The 17,783-nt window shown below is 45.8% G+C and overlaps 1 long non-coding RNA gene across 1 annotated transcript; it reads left to right on the forward strand.

The window, feature by feature from the left end:
- Positions 1-11,351: 11,351 nt before the first annotated feature.
- Positions 11,352-14,621, forward strand: LOC132325048 (uncharacterized). The gene is made up of 2 exons (XR_009485822.1): positions 11,352-11,780; positions 12,131-14,621. It is a non-coding gene; the product is annotated as an uncharacterized LOC132325048 (long non-coding RNA).
- Positions 14,622-17,783: the final 3,162 nt, after the last annotated feature.

Genomic DNA, 17,783 nt, shown 5'->3' on the forward strand with positions numbered 1-17,783 from the left:
TGCCTCCTCAAACTTTCTGCTACAGAGCTTACAGGCAAGCATTGACTTGGGGCCACATCTCATTTTCTTTTCCCAAATAAGCATTCTGCTTTGCTGCTGTGATGCAAGTTTCCTAAATAAGATATTCTGGGAAAGAGATCTTCCTGTGTGCTTTTGATAGGAGACAATCCTTTCTTTCAGGAGGCATGGCATTCTCACAGGCTGCACTGACATCCTGTGGCACAACTTCCCTGCCTGGAAAGAACATTAAGGGACAGCTTTGCCCCTCCATGTCCCCTCTCTGCAAGTCACTCTTGTGTCATCCAAACCCTTTGGGAGGGGAAGGGGCACCTGCCCCCTTGCTGGGTCCAGCACCAGCTCCTGCCCACTGTGCCTGGCAGGCACAGCTCCTGATGTCGCCTCAGCTGCCACTCCTCCAGCCACCACCGGCCTGGGAGTGAGGGACCGGCCCCCCGCCCCATTTTGGCGTTTGAATCACTGCCCACAGCATCAGGGCTGTGCGAGCATGAGCTGTAGTGACACAGTACTGGGTGGGGTGTTGCTGGAAGGGTGGGAGCTTTTTTAAGGGAAAAAATGATGAAAATCGCTCACCCCCACACCTCCCCCGCATCCCCAACCTCTTCTGCCCACCAGGCACTGAGCCCTGCCTTGTGGTGGCCAGGGTCTGCAGCAAGCTGCATCCCTCAGCCCAGGCTAAGGCACTGTGCAAAATAGCACCCAGCCCCTCAGAAGGCGAGTTTAATTTTACTTCCCCTTGGAGAATAGCGTTAATCCGGAACTTTTTAGGCACCACTCGATCAGCTGAATTACAGCTATTAGCTTTGGACTCTAGGCATTTTTATGAGATATTAGTTCCAGGGCTTGTGGTTTGGCATGGAAAGCATATTATTCACACACAAAACAACTGCATTAAAATAACATTAGGAATCTGGCTTAAACTGACAAAACCTAGGAAACTCAGAATTAAGGCTGAAAGTATGTCCTTAACTCACCCACTGCGTGCCCGTGTGGCCGCTTGGGCGGCGTACTGGCCCCACTGCCTCCAGCTGAGCCTTACTCCCATTATTGTTCCAGGGAGGAAATAGGCTGCACCTCGACTGAGGTCCCACCATCCCTGGGAGCAACAATCCCACCTTGTGCCTTGGAGCCCTCGTCCAGTCAGTCAAGTTTCAGGAGTTAGGTGTAATGCAACTTTTTTTCTGCGCATCTCTACCTAGAGCCAGGTTTCCTCCCCTGTCACCAGCACCACCGTGGTCAGAGCAAAAGCTGCGCACAGCTGTGGAGGCTGGATGGAGGCAACACCAGCCCCAAGAGAGACAGATGGGCCTTTCTGCAAGCTGCTGGGGAAAAACCCTTGGCTCAGAAAATGCCTTCTAATGTTCATTTTGTGGACCACCTCACTATGAGGGAGCTGAGGCCAAGAACTAGTGTGAAGACACAAGTTGCTGTCACTGGAGCTGGGGAGGGGCAGGGGGAAACTTGTGCAGGAATTTTCCCAAATGGCTTCCCTTTTGCAGGGGAGGTGATGCTACACACACAGAAATTTGTGTCATAGCATCCAGTAGCTGCAAAACAAAGGAGTGTCCCTAAAAGGGTCACACAGTGGATCAAGGAGAAAAGCTGCGTGCACTCCTGGTCTGAACATCTGCTGTGCTCCAGTTTTTCTCCCAGAGCCCTGTCCTTGATCATGGGACACAAATATCAAAATGCTGGTCTGGGCCCTGGCTTTCCAGAAGGTGCCTCTGGGCTGTGGAAAAGGCGGTCTCAACTGCAGCATGTTCTCTGCAAGAGCAAACAAACAAAGCAGCAGCCTCAGCAGAATCACAGCTCACATCATCCAAGAAATGAATTACCACAGGCCTCTAGGAAGGACTGATCTGCTCACTCCTGGAGCACAGCTCATTTTTAAGATGTTCTTCCTCCATGGCCAAATATTTGCCTCCACATGGCAGCAAAATCAGCTCCTCTAAAGCCCTGTTTGAAATAAGCTTCACATCTGCCCTACCCATTCCTTTTATTTAGGACCTCTGCAGTTCTGTAGGAAACAATCCAAGATGCTCATGCATGATGGATCTCTCAAGAATAAACCACATTAAAAAGAAAAAATCCAGAAGGCAGCAGCGAAAGAAAAAAATATTGTGTTGAAGTTGCAAGGTTGTCACATTGCACTGTAAAAGGGGGTGCACCTTAACCATATTGGGTGTGATTTTCTTCCTCTCAGTGAGGTGAGAAATACATTTACTATTCCCATCTTGGAAGCAAAATAAAAAGAATAATTATTTCCTTTCCCAGCAAAGGAAAATGAAGCTGAGCTTTTAAAAGCTGTGCTTTTTCCTTGCATGCCTTAAACCAACATATTCCCTTGCTGGCTGGCATTTGCAGACCACAAACACATTGCTACACGTGGCACCAAATTTGTGTTTCAGGTCAGAATTGAGATGTTCTGGTGATAAATGAGAGATGCTTGTTCTATGGACATCTTGTCCCAGAAACACTGTAGCTAAATTTACTGTAGAGCACTACCAGTTTAATTCTTCCTTAGGAGGACTTTTAATGAACAGAAAAAAAAAAAAAAAAAAGTTTTGACTGTTCTGGAACCATTCTCCAAACATAATTTGGGACCTCAGTATGAGGCCACCTTGGTTTTCTTTAAAAGTTAAACGTTGCTGACTGTGTCCATGTATTTCAGAGTACAGACAGCACCATGAATGTTCACCACTTAAAAAGATGAGTCTGAAATGAGCACGTGTTGCATGACATAGAGGTTGTGTCACCCTTGTCCTTTGGATCTCATGAGACAGACCCTCAGAGCTGGGCTAGTGCGCATACATGCAGAGCATTTCCAGAAAATGATGGAATATAGGCCAGGATGGGTTTTCAGGTATCATGGGGAAGGGTCTCTTATCTTGCCCATGCACATCTGCAATCCCCACAAAAAAAAAAAAAAATTACCAGAAAATAAAAAGAAGTTGAGACTGCAGGTGTGTGCATTTTATTAAGCCCACTGTGTGCCTTGCAGAAAATGGTTGAAATGGGAGGTGATTGTTTCCATATTAAGGAAGCCTTAAGAATGACTGACAAGTCATTCTTTTGCAGTTTTTATTTCTGCCAATCATATCACTGAGGACAACAGTGAATAGTGCATATTTAGAAAATGTATTTTTAAAGCTGGGCTTTGACTGAACAGTCTCTACTTCATGGGAAACTGAAGCCTTTCCTTCCCAACAAGCTGTGACTTAAAAGCAGCAAGTGAAAGAGAAAAAAACCCAAAGGTATAATGAAGAAATAAAACTATTAAAAAAAAGTGGTCTTTCTAAATGGGCACCAGGACCCTACACCCTCTTTTCAGTCTTGGGAGCAAACTAGATGTTCATATATGAGGACACAGATCAGAGGGAATAGGCAAGGAAGAAGAGACAGTGTGATAACCCTGTATGTTAGGGAGTGTTTTGATTTTCTGAAGCTTACTGATGGTGGCAATAAGGTTGAGTGTTTATGGATAAGAATCTGTGTAAAGGCCAACAAGGCACTGGGTTTTTGAAAGGCAGACTTTAACCTGTCTAGGAATGGTTGACAGAGTCCAATGGCAGTCAGTCCTCAAGGGCAGAGGGGTCCAGGAAGGCTGGACATTCTTCAAGAAGGAAATCCCAGAGGTGTGGGGGTAGGCTGAAAGATGAGCCAGTGGGGAAGAAGACCAGCTTGGCTGAACAGAGAGCTTTGGTTGGAATTTGGAGATGAAAAGAGCATTTATGATCTTCAGAAGAAGAGGCAGGCAACTCAGGAGGACTGCAAAGATGTTGTGAGGTTATGCAGGGAGAAAATTAGAAGGACCAAAGCCCAGCTAGAACTTAATCTGGCTAGTGCAGGAAAAGACAATAAAAAATGTTTCTATAAATACACCATCAACAACAGCAGGGCTAAGGAGAATCCGCATCCTTTATTAGATGTGAGGGGAAGTGACAAAGGGTGAGGAGAAGAGTGAGGTGCTTAATGCCTTCTTTGCCTTAGTCTTTAACACAGTCAGTGGTTGTTGGGGCACCCAGTGCCCTGAGCTGGAAGACAGGGGTGGGGAACAGAATGAAGCCCCCATGATCTAAGAGATGTTGGTCAGTGACTGCAACACAATTCAGATACACACAAGTTTATAGGGCTGGATGAGATCCACCCAAGGGTACTGAGGGAGCTGGCAGAAGTGCTCACCAGTCCACCTCCCATCCTTCACCAGCAGTCCTGGCTAACTGAGGAGGTGCCAGTTACCAAATGTGAAACCCATCTGCAAGAATGGAAGGGATGAGGATCCGGAGAACAACAGGCCTGTAAGTCTTGGTCCTAGAGAAGGTTATAGAGAAGATCATCATGGGTGCCATCACAGGGTACATAGAGGACACCTGGGAAATCAGGCCCAGCCAGAGTGGGTTTATGAAAGATGGGTCCTGCTTGACCTACCTGATTTAAGTTTACAATAAGGTATAAATTTTATTAGTAATTAGTAAATCCTTAGACACTATTTCCTACAGCATTCTCCTGGAGAAACTGGCTGCTCATGCCTTGGTCTGGTGTACTGTTCATTGGGTGAAAAGCTGGCTGGATGGCAAGGCCCAGGGAGTGGTGGTGAATGGAGCTGCATCCAGCTGGCAATCTGTCACTTGTGGTGCTCTCCAGGGACCAGTGTTGGGGCCAGTTTAGTATGTTGGGGCCATATTAGCATTGATGATCTGGATGAGGGGATTGAGTTCGGTGGGAGTGTTGATCTGCTGGAGGGTAGAAAGGCTCTGCAGAGGGATCTGGAGAGGCTGGACCAGTGGGCTGAGGCCAGTGGTATGAGGTTCAGTAAGCCAAGGGCCAGGTCCTTCTCTTGGGTCACAACAACCCCAGGCAGTGCTACAGGCTGGGGAAGGGCAGCTGGAAAGTGGCCTGGCAGAAAAGGACCTGGGGGTGCTGGTCAGGAGCGGAACATGAGCCAGCTGTGCCCAGGTGGCCAAGAAGACCGATGGCATCCTGGATCAGCAATGGTGTGGCCAGAGCAGGGCAGGGATTGTCCCCCTGCTCTCAGCACTGGTGAGGCTGCATCTCAAATCCTGTGATCAGTTCTGGGTCCATCACTGCAAGGAGCACACTGAGGGGCTGGAGCGTGTCCAGGAAAGGGCGATGGAGCTGGGGAAGGGTCTGGAGCACAAGTCCTGTGAGGAGCAGCTGAGGGAGCTGGGAGTGTTTAGTCTGGAGAAAAGGAGGCTCGGGGAGACCTTCTCACTTGCTACAACTATGTAAAGGAGGTTGCAGCCAGGTAGGGGTCAGCCTCTGCTCACAGAGGACAAGATGAGAATGAGAGGAAATAGCCTCAAATCGCACTAGGAGAGGTTTAGATTATATATTAGGAAAAAAATTTCTTCACTAAAAGGCTTGGTAAGAATTGGAACAGGCTGTCCAGGGAAGTGATTGAGTCCCCTCTCTGGATGTATTTAAAAGACCTGTAGATGTGGTGCTTGGGGGTGTGGTTTAGTGGTGGACTTGGCAGTGAACAGCTGAACTTGATAATTTCAGACATCCCTTCTGATAAACAATTCTCTAATTCTAACCCTTTCCTCCAGCCTGGCTCCCACCCACATCTCAACTTCATCAGTCCCCTCCCTTTTCATCTGCTCTTGCTGCCAGGTGGTCTGGCATTCCCTTATCGCAGCCTCAAAGGACTCTGCAGTGCGGGGGATTGGAAAGACAAACCAAATTCTCCTCCTGAGATAGGCAGGTAGGTCCCCAGGTGCCTGTCCTCATTACAGATTGTGCTTTGGGAGCTGGATCCAGCTGGCAGAAGTTTCTCATTAAGACAGCAAGGCTGAAAATGTGAACCTGGAGGGAAACTATGTAGTTGTGGAGCAGTGGTGGCCTTGAGGTTAGGGTTAAAGAGGAGGTGATAAGACTGTTCTATTATTATTTTAGCTTAGTATATTGTGGGATTCTGTTAGTTATGGAAGTGGCAACATGGTTTGGGTGTGTTCAGGCTTCTTTGGATTTCCCACCCTTACCTCCTCTGCTGTAAAAATGTTATGATCTTGCAAGTGTTAAATTTTGACTAGTTCTAGCATAGGCTTGGGAAAGGAAAAAGCTTGTTTTAGGACTGCTAAAGTCTGGATCATGTACAGTGAGTGGGAGTTATGCTCCAGCTATTTTTCTGGTATGTATTTGAGGAAAAGCAGGAAGAGTAGGCAGAGCTCAGGCTCTGCTTATTTTTGTGCTAGCAAACAGCATAGCTCTGGCAGAGGAAAAAGGATTTAAAGTGTTGACCTGACATGCTAAAGCCGTGGGCAGCTCCTGACAGCATCTTCAGACATATGAGGTGGTCAAGGACATGTGCTGCTACTCTTTTACTGGAAAGAGTAAATACCAACAGAATACAAACAGGAGAAAGAAATAAGATGCAGGCCAATTGTGGAAGCTTTATGAGTCCCAGGTCTTTGAGATTCACCAGCCCTGCAGACTCTCTCTTTTAGTCAGTCCCCTCCATGACAGCCCACTTGTGTGACTTCTAAGGAGCTTTTGCAAAAAGCACTTTATGTGGCCAGCTCTGAGCTCTGCAGTGCTGTGCCAGCAGTGCAGCCCTTGCAGGCTGGCAGTGTTGGGCAGCTGGACCATGGTGTGTACAGCCACAGACCTTCCCAGCAGTGGGTGAGGCGTGTGTTTGCATGTCCGAGGAAGCTTTACTTGGAGCACAGCTCCACTGCTGTTATTTCAGTGGCTTTTCTCCCCCCCTGATTTTGTGTACAGAAGGAGAGGTGTTCTGAGTAACTCTGCCAAAATTCGCCAAACTCTGCTCCACATATGTTTCAAAGGATCAGTGGGTCTAACAGCTGCACTTCTTTAGTGATAAATGGTGATAAACACTAGCTGAGGTAGCTATCCTCTGTTAAGAAAACATCCCTGTGTCTGTTGACTCCTGTTATCTCTTATTCTGCTCTCTGCACTGATGGCATCTGCCATATCCAGTGCTCTCTGGGTGCCAGCTGACCGCAGGATCCAGCCCTCCGATTGCTTTTCTGTGATGAATGGCTACAGCTGCTGCTGGCTGCATATGGCAGCTCAGTGGCATTGCCTGGTGACATCTGGGGAATCTGCACTGCAGCTGCTGCTTGCTAAGGAATGTACCTGAGGAGAGCTCAGAAAAAAAGAGGGGAGGGGACACCGAAAAGCACGTGAAATAATATTGCGGAAATCTAGAGAAGTCTTTCAGTCCTTAGCTCTGTAGCCTAGCTCAGCTGAGGGCATAGGAAAGCTGGGCAAACACAAATGGACTGCCAAACTTCAAAATAAGCCCACCTAATCTGTCCCTATTTCCTTCCATTGCAAGGAGGTTCAAAATCTCCATGAAGAAAAATTACAATCATTGAGTCACTGCAATAGCAGTGATCTGGCTGCCTGCCTCTGCCAGCCTGCTACACAACTTGTGTGCTAATGTTTGGATTTTAGTGGTGGGAAACTAATGTCAGGCTGTACTCCCTTCATGCGCCATTGGGCTGTGCTTATGGTCGCTCTTGGCAGCACCAAATGATTAAACAGATAAAACCATCAGTCTTGTTATTTCCAAACATTAACCTAAGTGCTAATAAAGCACAACCCGTGTCTTCCTTATGGACTCTGCAGAGCTGAGTCACACTAAAACCAGATCTGAATGCTGGAAAAAGCCTCATACTTCTTTCCTGTGCTGAGAGGCAATTCCTCTCTGTGAGCAGAGCTTGCCTTGGAGAGCTTTGCTGGGAGAAGGGTGATGGGGCTGGGCTGCCAAGGAAAGCAAGGAGGGTGTGACCCCCACCCTTAAATGTGATGACAGGGTGTGCTGTGCTGGCTGGCTGGCTGGATGGATGGATGGATGGATGGACGGATGGACGGCCATGTCCCTGCCCCTGCCCCTTCTTCTGCCTTCCAATGCCCAACAATGATCTCTTAGCCCCCAGGCTGGGTGGGGAATGTTTCTCAGGCCCCAAGGCAGAGGAAATAAAGTGATTTTCCCTCTCAGTGGACTTTGCCCTCAGTGGCTGAAGATATTTTTCCCAAAACATCCCCAGAAAAACTGGAGGGCTTTGTAATTTCATTATGTCACTGAGGAATCTGTTTAATCAGCTGCCTTTCCCTGGAGGCACTTTACACTTAATGAGAGACATGATGGAAGGAATCAAAGCTAGTTTACGAGAGTTTAGCCTCAAACCCCTCAGATGATGTGTTACTGACTGTGCTGTAATTCAGAGGAGCAAATGAAGACACTGAGTATCTCTCACCCTGTCTGAGAGGGATGGTGGTGGAGGCAACGCATGAAAGCCTCGAGCTCTGTATTGCATCATTCCTTTCCTAGGTGTCATCACAATGAATAGCCAAAGCCTCCCTGTTGCCAGGAGCCTGATCTATGCTCCTGGTACTACTTGGCAAGCATGCTTATTCCCCGGTTCACTGTGCCAGTTACATGATAAGGCATATCCTAATTTAGCTTATTTATATATGAAGATACTAATTTAAAATGCAGCCAAATGAGAAACATTGCAAATATATGAGAAGGAGCTTTGTAAACTAGACAAACAGCAGGACCAACAGAGATGGAATATGGAATTGTTTTCAACTTCGGGTTCAAAACTCATTTTGCATGTGATCTTAACATGAAAACAAAAGGCACTTACTCGTTTTCTCTGCCTGCTTGCTTTCCCCAGTTGCACATGCTGTGTCTAGTCCTTTCAATTTACTTGTACCCTGCCATCTTACTGTGATGGGACATGATGATGGACCAGCATCTTTCCCACTATAAAGTTATGTGAACACATACAAGGTGCTCAGGAAATCTTGCTGTGAAGGACTCTCTCAGGACCTGTGTATGATGTTGTGCCCATAGACACATGCCAAGTATTTTATTCCTGTAAAATAATTCCCATACTGATATTTCATTAGCCTTTATCTTCTAGCTTTTTAGTTTTTTCTTCTGAGTAAATCAAGACTAAATTATTTGAAACAGGATTTTCCTGCAGTGTAATTGTGCTGGCAGCAGCCAAGGATATTCCATAGATGAAGGGAGCAACTCTCTCTGCCAGGAGGGAACGGTGATTTCGTACAATCATAGAACGGTTTGGGTCGCAAGGGACTTTTAAAGATCATCTAGTTCTAACCTCCTGCCATGGGCAGGGACATGTTCCACTAGACCAGATCACTCAGAGCCCCTTCCAGCCAGGGATGAGGCATCCAGAATGTCTCTGGACAACATGTTCCAGTACTTCACCAGCCTCATAATAAAGAATTTCTTCCTAATAGCTAAACTAAACCTGCCCTCAGCCATTCTCTACTGTCCTGTCATTACATGTCCTTGTAAAAAGTCCGTCTCCAGCTGTTGTGTAGCTCCCTTTGCATACTGGAAAGCTGCTCTAAGGTCTCCCCAGAGCCTTCTCTTTCTTCTCTAGGCTGAACAATCTCACCTTTCTCACCCTGTTTTCACCAGAGAGATGCCCAGCTCTCTGATGACCCTCCTCTGGACTTGCTCCAACAGGTCAAATGCTCTTCTTATGCTGGGGGGCCCAGGTGATGCCTCACCAGAGCAGAGAGGCAGAATCCCCTCCCTCACCCTGCTGGCCACGCTGGTTTGATGCTAAAGGTTGGCTCTCTGGGCTGCAAGTGCACCTTGCTGAGTCTTGCGGGGCTTCTCCTCCACCAACACCCCCAAGTCCTTCTCCTCAGAGCTGCTCTCAATCCATTCTCTGCCCAGACTGCATCTGTTGGGATTGCCCTCACCCAGCTGCTGGACCTTGCACTTGGCCTCACGGAACTTCATGAGGCTCACACAGTGCCACCTCTGAAGGCTGCCCTGGTCCCTCTGGATGCCATCCCTTCCCTCTGTGTGTCAGCTGCACTGCACAGCTTTGTGTCATCGGCAAACTCGCTGGGGGTGCACTCGAAGCCACTGTTCATGTCACCCACAAGATGTTATACAGATGTTTTCTGGGTTCTGTCAAGCAGGGGCTGCCAGAGCCAGTGCTGGCTGCAGAGATGGGGTCCTTGTGATTCCACCCTGGGAGCTGGGAAGGACCAGCACCCTTTGGCCCTCATGCACTTATTGAAAAGAGAGACACAAGTACAAACCTTTGAACAGTCTGGTTTTTCACCCACTCTGGATTCCAGTGATCTTAGTGTTGTGCTGCCCTAGATTATAAACAAACCATCCAAAATCACTCCCCGGAGACTCATCTTTATTGAAAGAAGTGCAATTTAGTGTGAATGAATCTATTTATTTACCTGTCAAAACATGATAAATAGAATTACACTGAGAAAAGGCCTGAAACTAATGGGTTTTATTAATTTATATATAGTTTATAATACACTTTTTTGTAATTGTGCATGTTTTGGATGTAAGTATTTAGATTTTGATATTGCTGATGTGTACAGTTTGTTTGTGATAACTTTATGAGGTAAATAGCTTAGAATAACAATATCATTTTCTCAAGATGAGATGTAATGCATAGTAAAGTAGATGTGCAGTCATGACATTTATTTTACTTTCAGCTGTGATAATTGATGGTCTATATAATGTACACATATGAGGTTTTTTAATATAAGTATGGGTTTGTGAGAGTGCCACTTACCATCAGTCTGTAACAAATTATTTAGAGATTGTCTATGGGCTGTTGGTATCTTTCCCATTTTTTTAAATTAGTTTAAAAGGATCAAAGAGGAAAACACAATTTAGCATGGAATTGATTTTTGCATCAGCTGGTTTTACATTAAATAATAATACAGTATTAAAAAATTGCATTGTAATCTCCTCCTGTGAAGTTGCATTACATTCTGTAGCCTTGGCTCACTTATTAATCCTTCAGTAGCACACACTTAATTGCTCAGCAAATGACACAACATGTGAAGAAATAATACCAACAGTGTGATTTATATCTCTCCAGGCACAACCACTGAGGACTGGATCATCTGCCTTCGCTTATTATACTGCAACACAGGAACAGCCTGATCCGAAAACTGTGGCCAGGTAGGACACGCTGAAAATATGGACCCTGGAAACAAAAGGTATGTCTGCTAGATGAGTCAAGCACAAGTCTGAATTGCTCTTAAAACTAAACACATGCATGGTGGTCAGAACCCTTGAGGCTCTGGGCCGGTCTGTGCAGAGCAGAACCAGCCCAGTGGGACCACCAAAGCCCAGCCTGGCTGCCAGACACCCACTGGAGGGAGATGGGGATGCAACAAAAGAAATATGTCTGACTCCAGTGGGATGTAGACACATTGAGCCTGCAGGACTTCTAGGGAGAGAGAGAAGGGAAGAGTGGAGGGAGAGAAGGGATTTTTATAGCAGGTGGGGCTTCCCACTATGAGTCCACCTGGAGTAGTGAAGCCACTTTGCCAACACAGGCATCAGCTCACCAGTTTCTAGACAGTGGCTGGAAGTGGTGGAGGGCAGAGCCTGCTGGACATTGTTCTCAGCATCTAGCTCTGCCACAGCAGAAAGATTGCCTCCAGTCCAACCCCAAGCTTCAACATGCCAGCCTGTTTTAAAGTTGCATGCCGAAGCTTGGGGTTCAGCATGCATCTTTAATGCAGCATGTTTTAAAGATGAAGTAAAAAACCTGGTGTGTGTAGATTGTGTGGCTCATTATATTTACATCTCCTTGTGTCTTGCTCTGTCCTTTGGAGGATAAAGGGGGCAGATCCTCTGGTGCAACCAGCTATGAAGGGAAGAACCAGTTCAGCCCATTTGTTCTCTTTCAGCCTACAGAAATATCTGAAGAGCAGAAACCCGGTGTCCACCATGTTCTGTAAGTGCATATTTCATTTTTTCCAATTGGAATTTATTTTTCCTCCAAATCCGCTGCTCCCATTTTTCTTGCCTTTTCCCAATGGGATTAATTTAAAAACAAATACGTTTTTAGCAAAGGGAAGTTAGAAAATCAATGTATTGAAAACTGGACTGTTTTCTTTCCTTGTGGGTAAAGCGGCTCCCATGTATGTCCTACAAATTTCACAGGATCAAGGCTTCAGGGATGTTGCATATTGGCATTTTGCATTGTGGCATTCTGACTTGCCCCATCTTTTGCATTTATCTGGATTTTTCTATTCTGTCATTTTTTCCAATTCACTTCTATTTCTGATCTTTTTGTTTTGTCAGACAGAAGACAAACACACTCTGCAGGCCAAAAAGAAGCATCACAGATATTTCGTGGGTTGCATGCAATGCTGTCCCTGGAGAGCAGTAACTGAAAAGAGTGAAGGCAGTGATAGCCCAGTTCAGGCACGTTGCTGAGGAGCAGAGCATTCACCAGGTGTCTGTAAGGGGGGGGTCTCGAGCTGATTCCTGTTCAAACTCCATGTGCCACCTGCACAGCTCAGGGCACCTGCGCTGCGCGGCTGCAGGCTGCGCCCTGCAGATCTCTGAGGGGACAAGCCCAGGCACACTTGCCAGCTTAGTGTGTGTCCCAGATTGTCTGGATCAGCCAGCCATGATCACATCTGAGCCCACCAGGAGGGGCAGCAAGGCCTGCTCTTCATCTGTAGAGTGTGGATGGCCCAAAGCACCCAGAAGTTGCACAGTGGAGTTGGAAGATGGTGGCATAGAAGGAAGGTTGGAGGGATGAGTCAAAAAACGTGCTGTGCTTTTCACCTCATGGTGCTTTTGGACTTAACAGCACTTAAAAACCTTTCCAGGCTTCTTGCTTCAGTTTGGGAGAGCCTCTGAACCCCACTGAGAATCCTTTGTACTGCTGATTTTGTTGTTAAATCTGCTCAGGTCCTGAATGTTTCTGTTGTAAATTTTCAAGCTGTGTGGTTATGCAGAAGCAATAGAAAGAGGGTCTCTTGCTTATTGGGGCTGAGATCATAATTCCAATTCTATAGGAATTAAAAGTGGGGAATCCTTTGCTTAGAAAATAGTGGAAAAACAGAAAATAAGAGCCATGAGGAAAGGTCTGTGAACTGCTGGCCATATAGTTCAGGAAGGAAAGCAAGCACAGGGTGTTATATGGTTGCTGTGATGGTCATCTGTTGTACAAGCTAAAAACACTGTGGACCTTAAAGACATCTCTCTTGAATTCTAAAATGCCTTAACTATTCTGAGGCATTTGTACAGCTGAACAGACTCAAGGTCTCTGAAATAAATTGGAAATACCTGTAATTCTGCAGAAAATTAGAGATGAGTTATGTAGTCCCAAAGCAGAGGAAGAAATAAAAAGGAGTCATAAAACTTCAGGTCTCTGGGAAAGCTCTGGGTGAAGATGACTTTCTAATAGAATTTTCTAAACTCTCTCAATCTCACTTGGCTTCTGACATATGGAAAAATTTTTGAAAGGCCAAAGCAGAAGGGTTCAATTTCAGCATGAATTGCAGTGTTGGGTTTTCTTAACTCTCTCTCCTAGGAAATAACTCACCAATGCACCATTCTCAATAATTAAATTACAGGCCAATTCTTCTGACTAATGTAACTCAGAAGATGCAGGTTAAAACAGCATCTAGAAAATGTCTGAGCAGAGTACCTTATGGACAAGAACTCAGCATATAGCTTGAGGTTGACATTAATCAGAAAGCTGCTAGAGAGTCTTATAGGCCTGTTATTATAATTTGCTATTTTTAAAATTCTCTGAAGTAATCAGAAAATCAACCAGCTCAACATCCCTAAAGAGAGCTGCTTCCCACCCACCAGCAGTGGCTGACTTCACTGTTGACATAAAAACCATGAAGATCTCAGTCTAGTATTCTGCCATGTAATTGTATCCTTAATTTTGGCCTTGTTGAAAGTCTGCTGGAAAACTGATCTTGTGTGTCCTCATTAGAAGCAATTCATATGTAAATCATTTAAGATTTTTTTTAACTTAAAGAAAGAAAACATTCCTGTGACTCAAACATTCTGCAGGCTCTTGCTCCTCTTGCGGCTCCTGTGTGGCTGTGACTCCTAGGAAATCTGTGCCTCCTGGCAAATCAGAGTGGGAAGGTTGCTGGCCAGGCTCTCACCTTCTCTTGCCTTAGCTGGTGGAGAAAGCACCTGTCAAGAGACTTTATCTTTTCCCAGCCTGGAGTCAGTCATTGAAGGGATGTGAGGTGAAGCTCTGCTCTATTCTACACTCTTCTGCCTGGCATACACTCGTGGAAGGTGCTTCACTCCCTTCAGCTAATACTAGCCATGTAAATAACAGCTTTTCTGCATATTGGAAGGCTTAATTTTTGCTCTTTTATGTGCAAAAATAAGTTGAAGTGGTATTAGTGGAATGACATCCTAGTGTTAAAATGGAATGACGTTGAAAAAAACATTAAATAAACACGTCGGATGACTTCTCTGGGCCTTTCTCAATGAAACTGATGAAGCAGCATACGAGGTAACAGCCAAGTTTTTGTCTAAAAGTACAACTTTGATAAAGTTTGGGCACCTATTTCTTCTGAGTATTTCTGGAGCTGGAAATGGAAGTCATCATGAAAGTGTTGACAGCAATTTGAAGGTGTAAAGGAATACTGCATCTTTACCATGATTTCTATGTTTTTGAATTGGATGAGCTGAGCCCTTCACACTCTTAACTGTTCCTAAAATACAATGTCTGAGGTATTTGTCTCTAAGAAAGCTGAGTTTTGTTGCTTAAGAATAAATTTTGAACTACTGCTGAAGGTGTTTGGAACTTCTCTTTGGCACCTTGTTATTATAGGCACATAAAAATGTAGACGAGTGGGACTAGGTAGCAGATGATGAAATTTGATTAAAATCTGTTTGTCAAAACCCTGCTTTTCCCTTGTAGAAGGAATTCTACATGAAAAGGTAGGAAGGGAAAAATAAAGGTAGAGCTTGAGGTAATTTGGGCTATCTTGTTCATGAATTGTCCCATTCAATACAAAAGAAATCTTACAGCTGCTAGGAATCTGACCTGGTGCCCAGAAATGTGTAAAAGCACAGCTGGCCCTGTCTGGGCTGCAAATCAGCTTTAACACTAATGGCAACGACTTTATTTCAAGAGAGTATTTAGCTTCAAAAAATGAATAGGGGCTGCATGTTCCAAATGTCATCTGTCAATTTAACAAATGGCAACTATATACACATCTTAATGCCAGATTGCTGTTTCATTAGGCTCCTTGTGAGTTATTCCTTCTTGGTAGCTGGCATTATTCTAGCTGGAGCACCAGAAAGGCAGGAAGGAAGAAGCTCCTCTCCACTGCGATGCACAGCAGCTCCTGGCTGCTTTTCAGGGGGCAGCAGGAGAGAGATGAGGGCACAAAATGAAAATATGCCAGGGGAAAACAACAGGGGGGTGTGTTCCGCGGTACAGCTGAGTTAAGCTCGTCACAGGGCCAGACACAGACACATCTCGGAGGTGGCTCTGCGACGGCAGCCTGGGCACACCGGCAGGCGCTGCTGGCTGCGAGCAGCGCTGCCCGAGGGTGGGCGGAAAGCTGCAGCGAGCAGGCAGGAGGTTCCGAACGGGAGCGCTCTGCAGCTCTGGCGCAGGGTATAAAGGCAGATCACAGGCTCGCAGGAACGAGCAGACAAACTCCCAGGACAATATGCTGAAGTGAGTGAGTGCTGAGGGAACAGCCATGGCACAGGGTGAAGGTAGAGATGGGCAGGAGTCTGAGCTGTCCCGCTTTGCCAGCTCCAAGCCACTGCAGTGCTATTTCCGAACTGTCCTCTGTGGCACAGCAGCACTGCGAGGACTCTCTGCATCTTTGGGTCAGTCCACAGGCTGACTCTCCCTGAGCTGCAGTTGCCCACACCAAAGTTATCAGATTTTCCGTGCAGTGGAAATGCTTCTGAAGTGTCCTACCTTGTAAGTAAGCAAGGTTTTGTGGCTGCCACGGCTGTGAGCCTTCAGCCCTCCCCCTTCTCACAGGTAGTGCAAGCATCCTTTTGGAGCACCCTGACAGGGTAAACACATTGAAATATTTAAAAGTGCAATAAACAGGTATTGTTTTGAATGACTCATTCAGGCTGCTGCCAGTGCAAGTGCTGCACAGCATGACTAGAAAAAGGTTGCAGAGGTCAAGAAAGGACTTATTTTCTGTCTCTAGGGCCTGATAATACCAGGCTGGTCAATACAGGAATAGCAGGCTCCCTTGCCAAGCAGCTCTGAATGCACAGGTGAGGCAGAGCACAGAAGGGCACCTAGGTAGCTTTGTTAACAGCATAAACTGACTTTGTTTGCTTGCATCTCAGCAGCCAGGGCAGCTCATGCTGGGATTCATAAACCATGGGTAATGTGAACCATTCTTCCCCGTCCCACAGCATCCCCACCAGGAACCTGCTTCTCCTCAGAAGAGTCTTGCTTGCTCAAGGGTGAGGGGCTCAGCAAATGAGCTGTTGCATTCAGCACCTTGCTGGGAAGCTTTGGAGAAGGGAAAATTGTGTTAGATCCTCACAGAGTGCTGGCACAAGTGCTGACACCTCTGTGCAGAGGCAGTAGAGGGTTCTGCTGGAGAGTTAGAAAGTTTACCGTGAATCCAGCCTCCAACCAAACCTCTCCTGCTCAAACTAGCTAATAATCAAATTGTCCCTTTTGTTTTTCTTTCAAGAAAAGCAGGTTTTGCAGGGAGATGGAACACTTGTTACTTGTCTTCATTTCACTTTAAATGTGTGGAAAAAGTTGGCAAGCTTTTGAACTCGGTGTCCCTATGGCTGGATGTTGAAAATCTTGCCTGTTTTTCCCAGCTGTCATTTGGCTCAATAGAAGATGTTGCCCCTCCCTACAAACCTTGTTTCTCTTTCACAATGTGACTGCACAGATAATGGCTGTTGTTTATATCCTCCCAAACTAATGGGGCTGTGATGGCTACCTCTAAGGCTTGAAAGGAGAGAGTAGGAATTGAGAATGCTTCATGGGAAGCGTTAATTTTTACTGCACTGCCTCCTTGCATGCAGAGAAAGCTCTCAGGGTTAAAGTGCCATGGCAAACCTTGCCCCACAGGTAAATGTGAAATGCTGACACCAGAAAAATCAGTGCCCCCCCAAGAACACTTCCATCTCAGTCATAATTTCAGAAGCTGCTCATGCTCTATCCTCAGCTGCTGTGGTGCACATGCATGCACCACAGCAGCTGAGGACAGTGCATCACTGCTCAGGCAGAAATCAAAGATGAGCCCAAGTTTCTGCCCCTGGCAGAGCCCTTCATTTTATTTTACCCCCCACCCCTCCTCTACCCCCACGCCCCCTGTTTCTTTTTTTAAACCACTTAGATTTTTAAAAGACAAAAGGAAGGCACCATGTGAAAACATCACTATGGAAACATCTCAGGCTCACTTGCACTTGCCTGCCAAGCAACTACCTAACTGAAGTTTTACATCCTATTGGATCACTGTTGGCCATCTGCTCTCCTTCAAACTTCTCTGAATTCCATATTTTCCTGAAAAGTTCATTTTTAGAAAGGAGGGAGGAGGAGGGAAAGGGAGAATCCAGTATTCTTGGCTAGTGCAGAGCTATTGTGAAAAAGGAAGATAAACTCACTTTGGAGCAGGCCTCTTAAAAAGACAAAGATCCATGTCTTGTGAAGTAATTGCATAGAAAATACCTTGTTTCTAGATGCACTTTAATGATAAAAGTATATATTGGCAGCCACAAGGCAAAACACACAAACAGCTGCTTCTAGTACTCTTACACTAATTGTCATCCTCTCCCTTTCTCTCATTTAGCCTCAAATGTATTTTCTCCTAAATGTAACAGTTACTGCCTACACTGGAGTTGTTGGCTGCAGGCTCCAGAGCCTTGCTCCAAATAAAACACAGAAACAGATTTCCTGCCAAGCACTGAGGAAGTTTGAAGACTTTAGTTTTTAAAAATATAATCTTTTTATCAGTGC

This window comes from Haemorhous mexicanus, chromosome 3 (assembly GCF_027477595.1).
Source record: "Haemorhous mexicanus isolate bHaeMex1 chromosome 3, bHaeMex1.pri, whole genome shotgun sequence".
Lineage (NCBI taxonomy): Eukaryota > Metazoa > Chordata > Aves > Passeriformes > Fringillidae > Haemorhous > Haemorhous mexicanus.